The sequence below is a fragment of the Zonotrichia albicollis genome, chromosome 33 (assembly GCF_047830755.1).
Source record: "Zonotrichia albicollis isolate bZonAlb1 chromosome 33, bZonAlb1.hap1, whole genome shotgun sequence".
NCBI classification, from domain to species: Eukaryota; Metazoa; Chordata; class Aves; order Passeriformes; family Passerellidae; genus Zonotrichia; species Zonotrichia albicollis.
The window spans coordinates 3478675-3493817 of NC_133851.1; positions in this window are offsets into that span (position 1 = coordinate 3478675).

The following is a 15143-nucleotide window of genomic DNA, read 5'->3' on the forward strand; positions in this document are numbered from 1 at the left end:
GGCTGCTGTTTTGTCTGGCTGGACGTTCCCAGCCTGACCAGTGCCAGCTCCAGGAGGATAACTGGGGCAGGTCCCAAAGGATTTCCTGAAGCAGGACCTGCAGCCCATTCCTCAGGTGGGGCTTTGCCTCCACCCCTGCCCCATTGCTGACACAGGTGGAGCTTGGTCCTTCCCTCAGAATTCCCACAGGATGAACCCCTGGGAGTTGCCTTTGCTTTGCCCCAATCCCATGGTGGATCCCAGCTGTTGACAGCCTTGTCCTTGGATCCAGCAACCACAGGGACCTGGAAGGCTCCATTTCCACTCAGCCTCATCCCACCTGGTTGGGCTTCTCCCAGCACAGCTTGTTCAGGGCCCAGGGCAGGTGGGAAAGGTGTCCAGGTTTCCATGGAAAAGCCAGGAGAGAGAGCACAGGAATGTGCAGGGAAGGTCTGAGTGGAAAAGGTGATTAGGGAGAGGGAACAGTGATCCCATGGGATTTGTGAGCCTGGGAGCTGCTTGGCAAAGCAGAGAGGAAGGAAAGGAGAGTGGCTGGATGAGAATTGGGAATCAAATTAGACATTCCTGGAGTATCTCCTGAGCTCTGAGTGTGGATGAGGTTTGGGAATCAGGCATTCCTGCAGTGCCTGCTGGGCCCTGTGTTCAGGGGCTCTATTCTCCTGAAGATCGAGGCTGGACATGGGAATCTCACTGAGCTTGGCTAAGCCTGGATGAAGTTGGGAATGGAACCAGGAGTTCTTGGGGCTCCTGCTGGCCGTGCCCTCCTGAGCTCCTTCTCCTGAGGGTCCTGCTGTGGGTGCTGGGGCTGGGATCTCTCCTGGCCTGGGTAACTCTCAGGGGTCTCTGTGGTCAGGATGACCTCAAGATGTGTCAGAGTCTCTTTTCCCAGCCTAGCAACCGAGGAAGGAGTCAGGATTCCTCAGCTGTGGTTTTCAAGGTTGTTTATTTTCTCTTATCTATCACATTCTTTCTCTGACCTGCTGAGGTCCGTCCAGCAGGTCTGTCCATGGCACTCTGCCCACCCTCAGGGCAGTGTTGTCTTTTTTTACTACAAACTATGTGCATTTTATTTACAATTATTTTCCAATACCTATCACCTATGTTAGACAGTCTGTCTCTACTCTAAACCAATCCAAAAGAGCCACCATCACCCAGAAGATGAAGGCTGGGAAGAAGGAGAAAGAAGGATAGGACACGCCCAAATCCCTTCATCTTGGCCTCTGAACCTCCATTCTAAAAACCCCAAAATTCTACATTTTCACTCTGTGACAAACTAACTACCATTCTACTTAAACTTTCATGACCTGTAAATCCTCATGTAAGGTTGGTCATTTTTTCCATGGATCAAAATCAAAGGCTCAGAGCCCCTTCCAGGGCCTGAAGGGGCTCCAGGAGAGCTGGAGAGGGACTGGGGCAATGGCCTGGAGTGCCAGGATGAGGGAGAATTCCTGGCTGTGAGGGTGGGGAGGGCTCTGGGATGGATTTCCCAGAGCAGCTGTGGCTGCCCCTGCATCCCTGGCAGTGCCCAAGGCCAGACTGGACAGGGCTTGGAGCAACCTACGTGCACTTTATTTACAGTTATTTTCCAATACCTATCACCTATGTTAGACAGTGTGTTCCTACCCTAAACCAATCCAAAAGTGCCACCATCCCCCAGAAGATGGAGGCTGGGAAGGAGGAGAAAGAAGGACAAGGCACGCCCACATTCCTCCATCTTGGGACCCCGAGCCCCCATTCTAAAAACCCCTGGGACAGTGGGAGGTGTCCCTGCCATGGCAGGGGTGGCACTTGATGAGTTTAATGTCCCTTTAATGTCCCTTCCCACCCAAATAACTCCGTGGATCTGTGTGAGATGGTGCTGGGTTTGCAGCAGCCTGGGACAGTGCGAGGTGTCCCTACCATGGCAGGGGTGGCACTTGATGGGTTTTAATGTCCCTTCCCACCCAAGACAGGGGTCTTGGGCTCTGTGCCAGGGTCTCTGAGCCCCCTAGCAGGGGCTGGAGCCACAGGGAAGTCCTGGGTTCCCAGACCTGATCCGGGGGATCCCAAAGGAGCCTGGGCAAGGCTGGGCTGGCTCAGCGTTCCCAGGAGGCTCTGCCATGTCGCAGGCAGGGCGCTGTGCCTGGGGGCGAGGCAGAGCTGCTCCCTGTTCTGTCCTGCTGGGCGTTTCTGGCTGCTGCTGTCACCAGCACATTCCCCGTGCCCCGTGCCAGCCCGGCAGGTCCCGGCCGGTCCCTCCTGGGGATGTGGCTCCGTTTTTCCAGGCCCAGCTCCAGCTGCTTTGTGGGAAGTGCTGACTCGGGCGTTGTGCAGAGCTGACTCACACAGGGCAGGCTCGGCCAGGAAAGGCTTTGCAAGGAGTTGGAGGAGCTGGGCTCCTTGGTGGAGCTGGGCTGGTTCCCCTTCGGGCTCCAAAGGAAGAGATGTAAGGATTTTTTAGGATTTAGAGGGTTGGAAAGTGAAGGAATGTTTTAGTGAGAGTGGAAATGCCCATGAAGCCTCTGATCAGGTGGGGGGTGTGGACACAGGAGCAGAGGATGGGACAGGGCCCCTGTAGGTTCCAGAGAGCCCTGGAAGCTTCCAGGCCCCTCCCAGTCCAACTCCTTCTTGATTCCATGATTCTCCCCCTGTTTCCTGGAAAATACCCCCAGGATGGCCCCAGTTGGTTGATGCAGAACTTGGTTCCTTTGGGCTCTGATTTTGGGTGCAGGGTGGGCCTGAATCCACTGATCCCTGAGAGAACACCTCGTGCAGGACCATCCCAAGGGTCTGCAAGGCCTGAATCCGCTGATCCCTGAGGGAACACCTCGTGCAGGACCATCCCAAGGGTCTGCAAGGCCTGAATCCGCTGATCCCTGAGGGAACACCTCGTGCAGGAGCATCCCAAGGGTGTCACGGCCTGAATCCACTGATCCCTGAGGGAACACCTCGTGCAGGAGCATCCCAAGGGTGTCACGGCCTGAATCCACTGATCCCTGAGGGAACACCTCATGCAGGAGCATCCCAAGGGTGTCAAGGCTTTGGGAAGCCCAGAGGAGCCATTGTCACCGTAGGACATGAAAAAACACAAGCGCACATGTGGGAATCTACAAAATCAGAGGGTTTTGGGAAAGTTGCAAAAGGCAGCAATATGCACACACTGCTGCTCTCAAGGTGAAAAAGGGAAAGTTTATTTTCTGACTCTGACATTTATAGATTTTCAAAAGTGACAGTGGATTGGAGGGTGAAAGTGCCACCTCTCTAATGACACTGGACAAACAGTCTATAAAATTTATCTTCTTCTATAAAAGAATGCAAAACTATAAGTTATTTACAGAAAGTGTGTGAGAAAGTTCGTTACAGGAATGTAAACATAAGAAGACTTAGAAAATCTTAAAAAATCAGGGCGACAAGCCATGGGATCCCTTGGAGGGAGGTCTTGCAGAGTGGCTCATCCCAGCCCCTCTGTGATGTCCCATCACAGAAATTCAGGTTTGGGTGGTGGCAGAGCAGGGAAAGGTCCCACTCTCCCCATGACAGACAGGAGGATGCTTTCCCTGGGCTCTGAGCCGTGGTTCCAGGGTGGTTCCAGGTGGACTCTGGGGACTGGAGATGGCTGGGTCAGAGGGAAGGGATGGGAGATCATAGAATCACAGAATCACCAATGTTGGAAGAGACCCTCGGGATCATCCAGTCCAGCCCCAGCAGCACCACCAAAGGGACCTTGGGAGGGCCAGAACGGGAGCTCCAGGATCCCCCCCCTTGCCTGGCCTTGGCATTTCCATGCCCGGCTGGCCGGGCAGGCTCCGCTGCTGCCAATGTGCTGATGCGGGAGCTTTGCAGCGCCGAGATTTGCCTCCTGTGCAAAACCCAGCGAAAGTGGGCTGGGGCTGGAGCCGCGGCGTTCCCAGCCCAGGGCAGGGACGCGGGAGGATCAGAGGGATCGCAGCTCGGGAGGCTCCGGGGACGCGCCCACAGCGGCTCCCGAAGCTGCCCCGGGGCCGGGCGGAGCCGCCCCAGCGCCTTTCCCAGCCGGGTGAGGAAAAACGAGAATCCTCGCTGAAAACAGGGATGTGCACATGGATTTTCAGGGATACCCCTACAGGGGTGGGATTCAGGGGTGCTCCACACGGGTGGGATTCAGGGATGCTCCCACATAGATGGGATTCAGGGATGCCCCTAGACGGTGGGATTCAGGGATGCTCCACAGGGGTGGGATTCAGGGGTTCCCCCACACGGATGGGATTCAGGGGTTCCCCCGCACGGATGGGATTCAGGGATGCTCCCATACAGGTGGGATTCAGGGATGCTCCCACACGGTGATATTCAGGGATCCCCCCACACAGGTGAGATTCAGGGATGCTCCACAGGGGTGGGATTCAGGGGTCCCCCCACACGGATGGGATTCAGGGATGCTCCCACACAGGTGGGATTCAGGAATGCCCCCCCTCGGGTGGGATTCAGGGATGCCCCCTCGGGTGGGATTCAGGGGTGCTCCCCCTCGGGTGGGATTCAGGGATGCTCCCACACAGGTGGGATTCAGGAGTGCTCCCCTTCGGGTGGGATTCAGGGATGCTCCCACACGGTGAGATTCAGGGATCCCCCCACACAGGTGGGATTCAGGGATGCTCCACAGGGGTGGGATTCAGGGGTGCTCCCACACAGGTGAGATTCAGAGGTGCCCCCCAGGTGTGTTTACAGATGCAGGTTTCGCTCCACATGTTCCATTTCCCCACACAGGGATCCGTGTGTGTGATCCTGGGGCTGACATCCCTGGGTTCCCCCCTGCTCTGGGCAGGGTTTGCTCTCTGAGTCTGTTTTCTCTCAAATTCCAGTCTCTTGACACTCGGAGCTGAGCACGTCGGGCAGCAGGGAGAGGTGAGAGGAGGGAGCTGGGTGGGATCTGGACGTGATCCAGGACTCCCTGTCAAAACATCCCCACCCCATTCCTGGCATGGTTGGGATGGTTGGTAAAAACCTCCCAGTTCAGAGTAAAACACACAAGAATTGGCACAAAGAGACTGTTAAAGGGGCCCAGCTCCCACAAATTCCACAGGGATTCATCCCATTTGTGCTGGAGCTGGAATTCTGGGTTTAAGCTGGCAGGGAAGGCAACTCTGTCAATGCCTCCTTCAGTACACCTGGATTAGTCCCAGAATCCCAGGATGGTTTGGGTGGGTAGGGATCTTAAAGCCTAAACCATTCCTGACACCTTCCACAGCCCAAGGTGTTCCAAGCCCCAACCAGCCTGGCCTGGGATGGGGCAGCAGGATTTTGGGGATGGGGCAGCAGGATTTTGGGATGGGACGGCAGGATTTGGGGATGGAGCAGCAGGATTTGGGGATGGGGCAGCAGGATTTGGGGATGGGCCGGCAGGATTTGGGGATGGGCCGGCAGGATTTGGGGATGGAGCAGCAGGATTTTGGGGGACTGGGAAGCACCATGAGGATGTCTGAGCTGATCCTGCCTTTTCCATGTGCAGCTGCAGCACTGGGATGGCTGAGCACAGGGAGCAGCTGAGGGGGGTCTGAGTGGAGAATCTGGGGCTCTTTCCTGGTGGGAACAGCTCAGCCCTTTGGGAAGGGGAGGTGGGAATGCTGCCCCTTCCCAGGATGAAGTGAAGAACAGGGTGAGCAGTCCAAAGGCAATTCCCAGTTGTGGACTGGGATTTTATGCAGAGCAGGGGCTGGAGCCACTCGGGGCCTGTTTTATTAAGCCAAATACAAGGCCCTGAGTTGCTCCTTCCTCCACTCAAGGTGGGCTGAGGAGCTTCCAGCAAGGTGGGAATTCCTGTTCCAGGGGGACACTGGGACAGTTCGTGTTGGAATTTGGTCCCACCAATCCCTGGATCCCCTGCCCTGGCCAGGTGGGATCCCCTGCCCTACTCCAGGTGGGACCCCCTGTTCCTGCCCCAGCTTTCCCCTGCCCTGCTCCAGGTGGGATCCCCTGGCCAGGTGGGATCTCCTGTTGTGTCCAGGTGGGATCCCTGCTCTGCTCCTGCCCCAGCTCTCCCTGCCTTGTGTAAGTGCAGAGCTGCTGCCAGCGCCAGGCGTGGGCCCATCCCAATCCCAGCTCAGGTCAGAGCGTGTCCCGTGGGTGTGTGCCATGGCAGGAGCTGCTGCTGGGAGCTGCCAGGAGCAGGGATGGAGGGAATCCAGCCCCCCATCCCGAGCTCCACTGGTGCTCCCCAAAAGCAGCTGGGGGAGTTCAGACAGGGCTGATCCCGTGGGGGCTCTGCAGAGGGGAAACCTCTCATGCTCCTGAGTTTCAGATTCCCCATGGAAAATGCAAGGCTAGGTGAACTCTGGGGTTTTTTGAGTGTCTTGTGATGCAGATATTTGGATTTATTACCCCTGGTTTAGTCTGGGTTTGGGGTCCCAGTTTTTGAGGGTTTTCTGTCATTGGTTTGAACCAGGAGAGCAGCTGGGATTCCATGGGGTCCTCACTTCAGAACAGGGATTAAACTGGTGTCACCACTGGGAATGCTGGGGATGAACTGCTGCAGATCCCTCATTCTGGTGAATTAGCCAGGGAATGCTGAGGGAATGCTGGATTTACCCATTGTGGAGGGAAGGGGGCTGTAAATCCAGAGTGGATCCACAGCTGAGGCACTGAGCTGGGGCTGTCCTACTCCCCTCCTTGCAATTCCAAACCCCCAGAGCTCCAAGTGCTTCCCAGTCTCCCCAAATCCTGCTGTTCCATCCCAGGCCAAGCTGGTTGGGGCTTGGAACACCTTGGGCTGTGGAAGGTGTCAGGAATGGTTTGGGTTTTAAGGTCCTTTCCCACCCAAACCATCCTGGGATTCTGGGACTAATCCAGGAGCTCAGTGCTGGGGTCCTCATCCCTACTTCCCTCCTCCTGTCCAGAAGAAGTGACAGATCCCTTTGGCTTAATGATGATGCTCTGGAAGCACGGGAAACAAAGCTCCAGGTGTTTTATATTCCCTTTTATCAAGGGTGAATTGCCTCTCTTGGTGCTGCACTGGGGTTTCACCAGCCTGAGAAGTGCTGGGATGGAGGAGATTTGGGGGTCCTTGGAGCGGGTTCTGAGCCAGATAAAGGTGGGTGTTAAACTAGGAGGTGCTTGGAGCAGCTTTGCTGCAGCTGAAAACATCCCATGATCTCTGGGATGGCCCAAACCTCCCTGGGCCCCCGGATCCCTCCCGGGGCTGCCCGACCCTGTCCCCCCATCCCCAGCCCTGTTTGCTTCCTGCGTCAGGGCTGACTCACCCTGGGATTCCTCAGCTCTGAAGTGGTTCCTGCCGGCCCTGCCCCTCCCCTGCCCAGGTGCTGAGGGTTTTTTTCCGAAGCTCTGACTCTCTGGGTGTGCCCGAGCCTCGGCAGGTCCCGGCAGGAGCGGCTCCGCTCCGCTCCCACCGCGCGTTCCTGGCGGGGCTCCAGGGGCTGGGCAGGAGCGGCCCCGGCAGCTCCTTGCCCTGCTGAGCTGGGGCTTTTCTGCTCCTGCTGGGTCCGTCTGCGGACACAGGCACAGCACTGCAGCCCCAGAGCCCAATGGCTGCTCCAGACCCTTCCGTGGGCACAGGGCACTCTCCCAGATCCCCCAGAGCTCTCTGGCTCCTCCATAGACATAGAGCACTGTCCCAGAGCCCTGTGGCTCCTCCGGACCTTTCCATGGACACAGGGCACTGTCCCAGATCCCCCAGGGCCCTGTGGCTGCTCCAAACTCCTCCATGGACACAGGGCACTGTCCCAGATCCTCCAAACCCCTGTGGCTCCTCCACGGACACAGGGCACTCTCCCAGATCCCTCTGGCTCCTCCAAATTCCTCCATGGACACAGGGCACTGTCCCAAATCCCGGTGGCTGTTCCAAACTCCTCCATGGACACAGGGCACTGTCCCAAATCCCCCAGAGCCCTCTGTGGATCCGAATTCCCTGAGGTTTGGAGAGTTCCTGGTGAATTCGTGCTCAGAGAGATCCGTGGGGCTGGGAGGGAGCAGGTTGGGAGAAGGAAGGCTCTGGAGACACCTTGGAGCCTTTTCCAGTGCCCAAAGGGGCTCTAGGAGAGCTGGAGAGGGACTGGGGGCAAGGCCTGGAGTGCTAGGACACAGGGAATGGCTTCCACTGCCAGAGGGAGGGATGGATGGATGGATGGATGGGACATTGGGAAGGAATTCCTCCCTGTGAGGGTGGGCAGGCCCTGGGATGGATTTCCCAGAGGATTCCCCATCCCTGGCAGTGCCCAAGGCCAGGTTGGAGCAGCCTGGGAGAGTGGAAGGTGTCCCTGCCCATGGCAGGGGTTTGGGATGGGATGAGCTTTGAGATCCCTCACTCCAGAGTATTCCATGATCCCTCACGTCAGACCATTCCAGGATCCCTCACCCCAGACCATTCCAGGATCCCTCAATCCAGCCCATTCCATGATCCCTCACCCCGTTCCATGATCCCTCACCCCATTCCGTGATCCCTCAATCCAGAGCATTCCATGATCCCTCACCCCAGCCCATTCCATGATCCCTCAGCCCATTCCATTCCCTGGCTCCAGGGTGTCCAGGCCCAGCTGTGTCCCACAGGGAGCTCGTGCTGTGCTTGTGGCTCCTTCCACCTCCTCCAGCCCCGTGGTCTCCAGCTGATCCTGGGCAGGAAGTTCTGGGATGGTGCTCAGTGCCTGAAGGGAGCGGGGAGGATGAGCTGAGCCCAACTCCAGACCCAGGAACCACCTCTGATCGCTGCTGTGCACAAACCATGGAATTGTTCAGGCTGGAAAAGCCCTCAGAGAGCATCAGGTCCAACCCAGCACCACCCAGCCACCCCCGACATTGTCCCCAGCTGCCACAGCCACACATTTCCGGACACTTCCAGGGTTGGGCCTGGAAGTGCTTCACAACCCTTTCAGTGAGGAATTGCTCCTAAATCCAACTTAAATCACCCCTGGTGCACCTTGAGGCCGTTTTCACTCAGCAGATGCCGACCCCACGCTCGTGCCAGGGGTTGTGACAGGGAGAAGATTCCCCCTGAGCCTCCTCTTCCTCAGGGAGCAGGTCTGGGTAAGAGGGAAGGGAAGGCCCTGCAGCAGGAGCTCAGCCAGGGCCAAGGGGGAGCTGGAAATGGCTCCTGGAGTGTTAAAAGTCTCTTTTCCCAGCCCGGGGGTTGAAGAAGGAGTCAGGATTCCTCAGCTGTGCTTTTCAAGGTTGTTTATTTTCTCTTATCTATCACATTCTTTCTCTGGCCTGCTGAGGTCCGTCCAGCAGGTCAGTCAGAGGCACTCTGCCCACCCTTGGGCTGCTGTCAACATTTTATACTAAAATCTACCTGTACTTTATTTACAGTTATTTTCCAATACCCATCACCTGTGTTAGACAGCGTATTCCTACCCTAAACCAATCCAAAAGTGCCAGAATATGGAGGCTGGGAAGAAGGAGAAAGGACAAGGCACGCCCAAATTCCTCCATTTTGGCTTCTGAACCCCTTTTCAAAAAAAACCCCCAAAACCCCTAACCCCCCCCCAAAAAAAACCCTAAAAAACCCCAACCCCCCCCCCCCCAAAAAAAAAACCCCTAAAAGCTCCCCCCAAAAAACCCAAAATTCTACTTTTCACTCTGTGGTAAACTAACTATCATTCTACTTAAACTCTCTTGACTTGTAATTCTTCATACAAAGGGGGTAATTTTTTCCATGGGTCAAAATCAAAGGCACAGGGGTCTTGGGCTCTGTGCCAGGGTCTCTGAGCCCCTGGCAGGGGCTGGAGCCACCCAGGGCAGCCGGAGATGTCACTGGAGGTGTCCCAGGCCAGGCTGCTCCCCCGTTGCGGGCTCTGCTCAGGTGTAAATCAGACAAACCCCAAATTCCCCGTGTGCCCCAGGCAGGGCTGGTGCTCCCCTGGCTGGAACTGGGGCAGGAATTGGGGCAGGGCGGGGCTGCAGCTGCTGCTCTGCAGTGCCCGGCCCAGGGGTGGCACAGGGGGCACTCCCAGCCCCGGGGCTGGGCTGGCCCGGGCAGCACAGCCAGGCAGCTCCTCGGGCTCCTGGGCTTCACATTTGGGGTATTAGAAAGTCTCTTTTTTTCCCAGAAGAAGCCGAGATTCGTCAGTTTTGCTTTTCAGGATTGTTTATTTTCTCTTATCTGGTACATTCTTTCCCTGACCTGCCGAGGTCTGTTCAGCAGGTCTGTCCAAGGCACACTGACTGCCCTTGGGGTGGTTTACCTTTTTATACTAAAAACTATGTGTACTTTATTTACAATCATTTTCTAATACCTATCACCTATGTTAGACAGTTTTTCTCTACTCTAAAGTAATTTAAAAGCGCCACCATCTTAGCAGAAGATGGAGGATGAGAAGAAGGACAGGACATGCTTAGGTTCTTCTATCTTGCTTCTTGAACCCACATTCTAAAACGTTAAAATTCAGGTTGTGGCACATCCAGTGCCCTTGGGGTGGTGTTACCTTTTTATACTAAAAACAACGTGTGCTTTATTTACTATAATTTTCTAATACCTATCACCTATGTTAGACAGTCTGTCTCTACTCTAAACTTATTAAAAAGTGTCACCATCACAGCAAAAGATGGAGGACAAGAAGAAGGACAGGACACACTTAGATTCTTCTATCTTGTTTCTTGAACCCTCATTCTAAAACCTTAAAATTCTACTTTTTCACATTGTGACAAATTCACTATCATTCCACTCAAACTTTTGTGGCTTGTAAATCTTCACAGAAAGTTGGTCATTGTTTCTATGGACTAAAATGGAAGGCCCAGGTGTTTTTGACTCCGTGCTAAGCTCTCTGAGCTCTTGGCCGGGGTCTCGAATCGCTCAGGGCAGCCAGAGGAATGTCTTGGGTCTCGACAGCAACTCTGCTTTTCCCAAATTCCAGGGCTGGCAGGGACAGGAACAGGGACAGTGACAGACACAGGGACAGTGCCTGGCTGTGGCAGCACCCCGGGGTCCCTCCCGTGTCCCCCCAGCCCGGTGGCACCTCAGGGTTGGGATCCAGGTGAGATCCCCGAATCCCAGAACACCTGGGGCTGGGAGGGACCTGTGGAGGTCACCTGGGCCAATCCCCCTGCCCAGACAGGGCCCCCAGACCCCGGTGTCATGGCTGGAGCCCCAGGGCTGGTGCTGGCACATCCTGGTGCTGGCACATCCATCCCAGGGCTGCTGCAATCCCCGGTCCCAGAGCCCCCGGATCCTGCTGGGGTCAGAGAGTGGGGCTGGGGACACCAGGGAGGGGAATCCTGGTCCTGGATGGGCTCAGGGGGTGAATCCTGGTCCCAGGCAGGTTTAGGGGGATAAATACCAAACCCTGGTGGGCACAGAGAGGGTGAATCCCAATCCCAGCCAAATTTAGAGGGGTGAATCCCAATCCCAGCCGGGTTTAGTGGGATGAATCTCTATCCCAGGTGGGTTTTGAGGGACAAATTCCTATCCCAGGTGGGTTTAGGGGAATGAATCCCTATCCTAGCTGGGCACAGAGAGGGTGAACTGTGATCCCAGCCGGGCTCAGGGGGTGCATCCCGGTCCCAGATGGGTTTAGGGGAATGAATCCCAATCCCAGGCGGGTTTAGGGGAATGAATCCCAATCCCAGGCGGGTTTAGGGGGCTGAATCGCGATCCCAGCCGGGCTCAGGGGGCACACAGGGAGAACTGTTCCACCTCCCGTGTGGGGAATGGCTGGCAATGGGGGAGGGAATGGTGCCACCCTGCCTTAAACTGAGCCCGTGCGGCCACCCTGGGGCCTCGGGGCCATCGTTGCCATTGTTCCCGGTGCGGAATTCCCACCGGACCCAGCTGGGCAGGCAGGGAGGGGCTGCAGCTCGGCTCACCTGGGCAGGCTCGGCTCCCCGGGGCGGGGCCGGGCTCAGGTGTTCCCCATTCCTGCCCGGATTGGGCCGGGAGAGCCCAACCTGGCCTTATACGGGCACAGAGCAGCGCCAGCCGCTCCCCGGGATGGGCCGATGGGGCCGGGCTCTCTCCTCCTCCTCCCCTCCCTGCACACAATGCAGGGATTTGTTTGCTGCCAGCCCGGGGATCTGGGGCTCCTGGAGGGGTTTGGGCACCCGGGTGGGGCTGGTGATCCCCTCGAGCCTGGGGACAGGGACAAATCCCTGCTGAGCCCTTCCCTGCTCGCTGAATTCCCTGCTCTGTCCTGGAGCATTTCATCAGGAAAACAAAATTATTCTCCCCCCCCCACCAAATCCCATCCTCCCCGAGGCTGCAGGTGAAGAAAGCCGGGGAAACTGAGGCATGGTTAGGGCCAGGATGGTGCAGGAAAGGGAAATCCACCCGTCTTTTCCCCAAAGTGGGGGAGCTCCTTTTCCCAATGGCTGATTTCCTGGGGAGAGCCACTTCCATCCCTGCAAACAGCTGTGCCACGCCAGAAGAGAGCCTGGAGCATGCATCTCCCTCCTCCTGTGCCACTGGAGTCACGCCAGGGGTTGGCTGGAACTGGGGGAGCAGCTGTGGGAGAACTGGGATGGGTGGATTAAATCGGGTTTGGAGCTGCAGTGGGAGCCCCAGGCCATCAGTTCCCCGTGCCAGGACATTTCCAGCTCCCTTCCCACACATTTAACCCCATGGCACACGTGGGGGGGTTTGGCTCCGCTCTGGGGCTGAGCAGGACTCAGCTGGTGCTGGGTTTCTCCAGGCTTTGGGAGGGACTGGGACAAGGCCTGGCTGCTCCCAGACTGAGGGTGCATCCCGAAATCCACTGGGGAAGGGAAGAGAGGTGGAAGAAAACCAGGAATGCTCCCACCTGCAGCTGTTTCCTGGCGAGCAGAGGGGCTGTGAGCTGAGACTCCAGATGGGAAAGGGGTTTTTCCCCTGATAAAGATGTTTTGGGTGTGTTCCTGGAGGATTTGGCCCTTAGAGGATAAAAAAGTGGAGTCAGAAAGGATCTGGGGATGTTTCAGCACAGCCAGAGACTGGTGGTACTCCAGCCCAGGGAGGGAAGGTGACAGATCCAGGTGGGATCAGATGCAGGGATGAGTTCCTCACCTTGGGAGCTGTTTCACCTTCCCAGAGTGATTCCAGGAGTGTGGGAGCAATGGAACAGCCAGGCTGGATCCCAGGTGCCATTCCCAGCTGGATCCCAGGAGCCATTCCTAGCTGGATGGGAGCTCCTGGTGGATCAGAAATGCCCTTTTGGATCACAGAACCAGGGAATGGTTCAGGGGGAAGAGACCCTAAAGCAGTGGGCAGGAACAGGTCCCACCATCCCAGGGTGCTCCAAGCCCCGTCCAGCCTGGCCAGGGATGGGGCAGCTGCAGCTGCTGCCGGCAGTGGGGTCCCCTGTAGGATTCCCTGTAAGATCCCATGTAGGATTTCCTGTAGGGTCCCATGTATATCCCCTGCAGGATCCTGTGTGGATTCCCCTGTAGGATTCCCTGTAGGATTCCTTGTAGGGTCCCCTGTAGGATCCTGTGTAGATTCCCTGTAGGATTGCCTGTAGGGTCTCCTTTAGATCCCCTGTATGATTCCCTGTAGGATTCCCTGTATGATTCCCTGTAGGATTCCCTGTATGATTCCTTGTATGATTCCTGTAGGGTTCGCTTTAGGATCCCCTGTAGGATCCCCTGTTCCTCGCTCCTCCGGAGCCGTTTCCCTTTCTCTGCAGGCCGGGCCTGTGGAAGGCGGCCGGGGATTTTTGGGGATTTGGGGAGGCGCTGCAGCGGCGTCACCTGCCCGGCAGAGGGAGCCCGGAGCTCGCTCCAGGTGTGGAGATCCCGGGGTGCGCTCCCGGAGCCCGGAGCTCGCTCCAGGTGTGCAGATCCCGGGATGTTCTCCAGGAGCCCCGAACTCACTCCTGGCCGCTCCAGGTGCGCCCATCGGGGAGTTGCGCTCCCGGAGCCGCTTCCCCCCCGTGCTCCGGCCACCGGGGCTCATTCCCTGCTGCTCATCCCGACATCCCCGCAGCCCAGGATTCGCCCCTGGGATGTCTCACGTCCGAGACCTCCAGGACATCTGACGTGTCCGGGCCTGCAGAGGCTCCAGGCAGGGATGGGAGAGGCTGGAGCTGATACGGCACGGCCTGGAGGGGGCTGGGCCGTGGATTCCTGAGGGGCCTGGCAGATAAGAGGGATAATTATCCCCTGATCCCACAGATGCCCTCAGCAGCTCCCAAATCCCTGTGGGGAATGTGCCCTGGCACCGCAGAGGTGAGTGATTAAAGGGGATCACTGGAACTGGCCATAAAACACGATTATTGAGCCATAAAGGGGGGAATGCTGTTAATTATCCCATTTATTAGTTAATTACAATCCCTAACCCTGTTTTCCCAGCAATCCTCAGGCCCCGATCCATTTTTTTACATGGATCTGAGAAGGTGAACAATGCCTCCAACCCCCCAAGCACCCTCTAACCATCACACAAGCATATCTTTTTCCATAAAACCTGAGCTTTTCCATCAACTTCCCCCACCACCCCCCAATCAAATTCAGGATCCTTTCAGTCCTTAGGAATTTTTAGGAAGCAGCCAGGTGGGATTTTGTGGCATTTTGAGCCAAAAACAGGGACATGACAATGCTGGGGCTGCCCTTCATCACTGCATCCTTCTGTGTTCCCCTTTTTTTCACATTCTATCCCTGAAAAAAGGTAAATCCAGTGTGTATTATTCTGGATTGACAGCACTGATCTGAACACAGGGGTGTTGTACCAGGACCTTTTTTGAAGGGCTGGGATGGGGCTTTTTTGGGGGGGTCCTGAGCTGATGGTGCTGTCTGGAGCCTGCAGCAATTCCCTGGGGAATTTACAGCTGAAATTGGGGCTGGTTGTGACTCTGGGATGAGAACAGCCACGGGAATTTGCCCTGAGGAAGAGGCTGGGTCCCAATGAGGGGGGATGGTGGAGGGGCAGGATGGGTCTCCCAAAGGCAAGGATCATCCCAGGCAGAGCTCAGCTCAGCTCCCCTCGATGGAGGGCAGGGATTCTGCTGGATGGAGCCATTCCCTGGTGCCCTCTGAGGGAGCTGGGGCTGGGAGCAGTGGGACAGGGCAATGCTGGGTTGGGTCTGTCCCAGAACGGGGACCTGAGTCCGGGAGTGCGGCCAAAATCCCAAATCTCCAACCAACACTTTAATCCCCTGCTGTGGCCTCAGGGATTTCTCCCAATCCCGTGGGTGGAGAAGGCTCAGAAACAGCAAAACGATCCCCAAAAATCCAAGGTCAGGGAGGAAAAGCAGCATTAAAGTCTCAGCTGAGCCCTCGCTGAG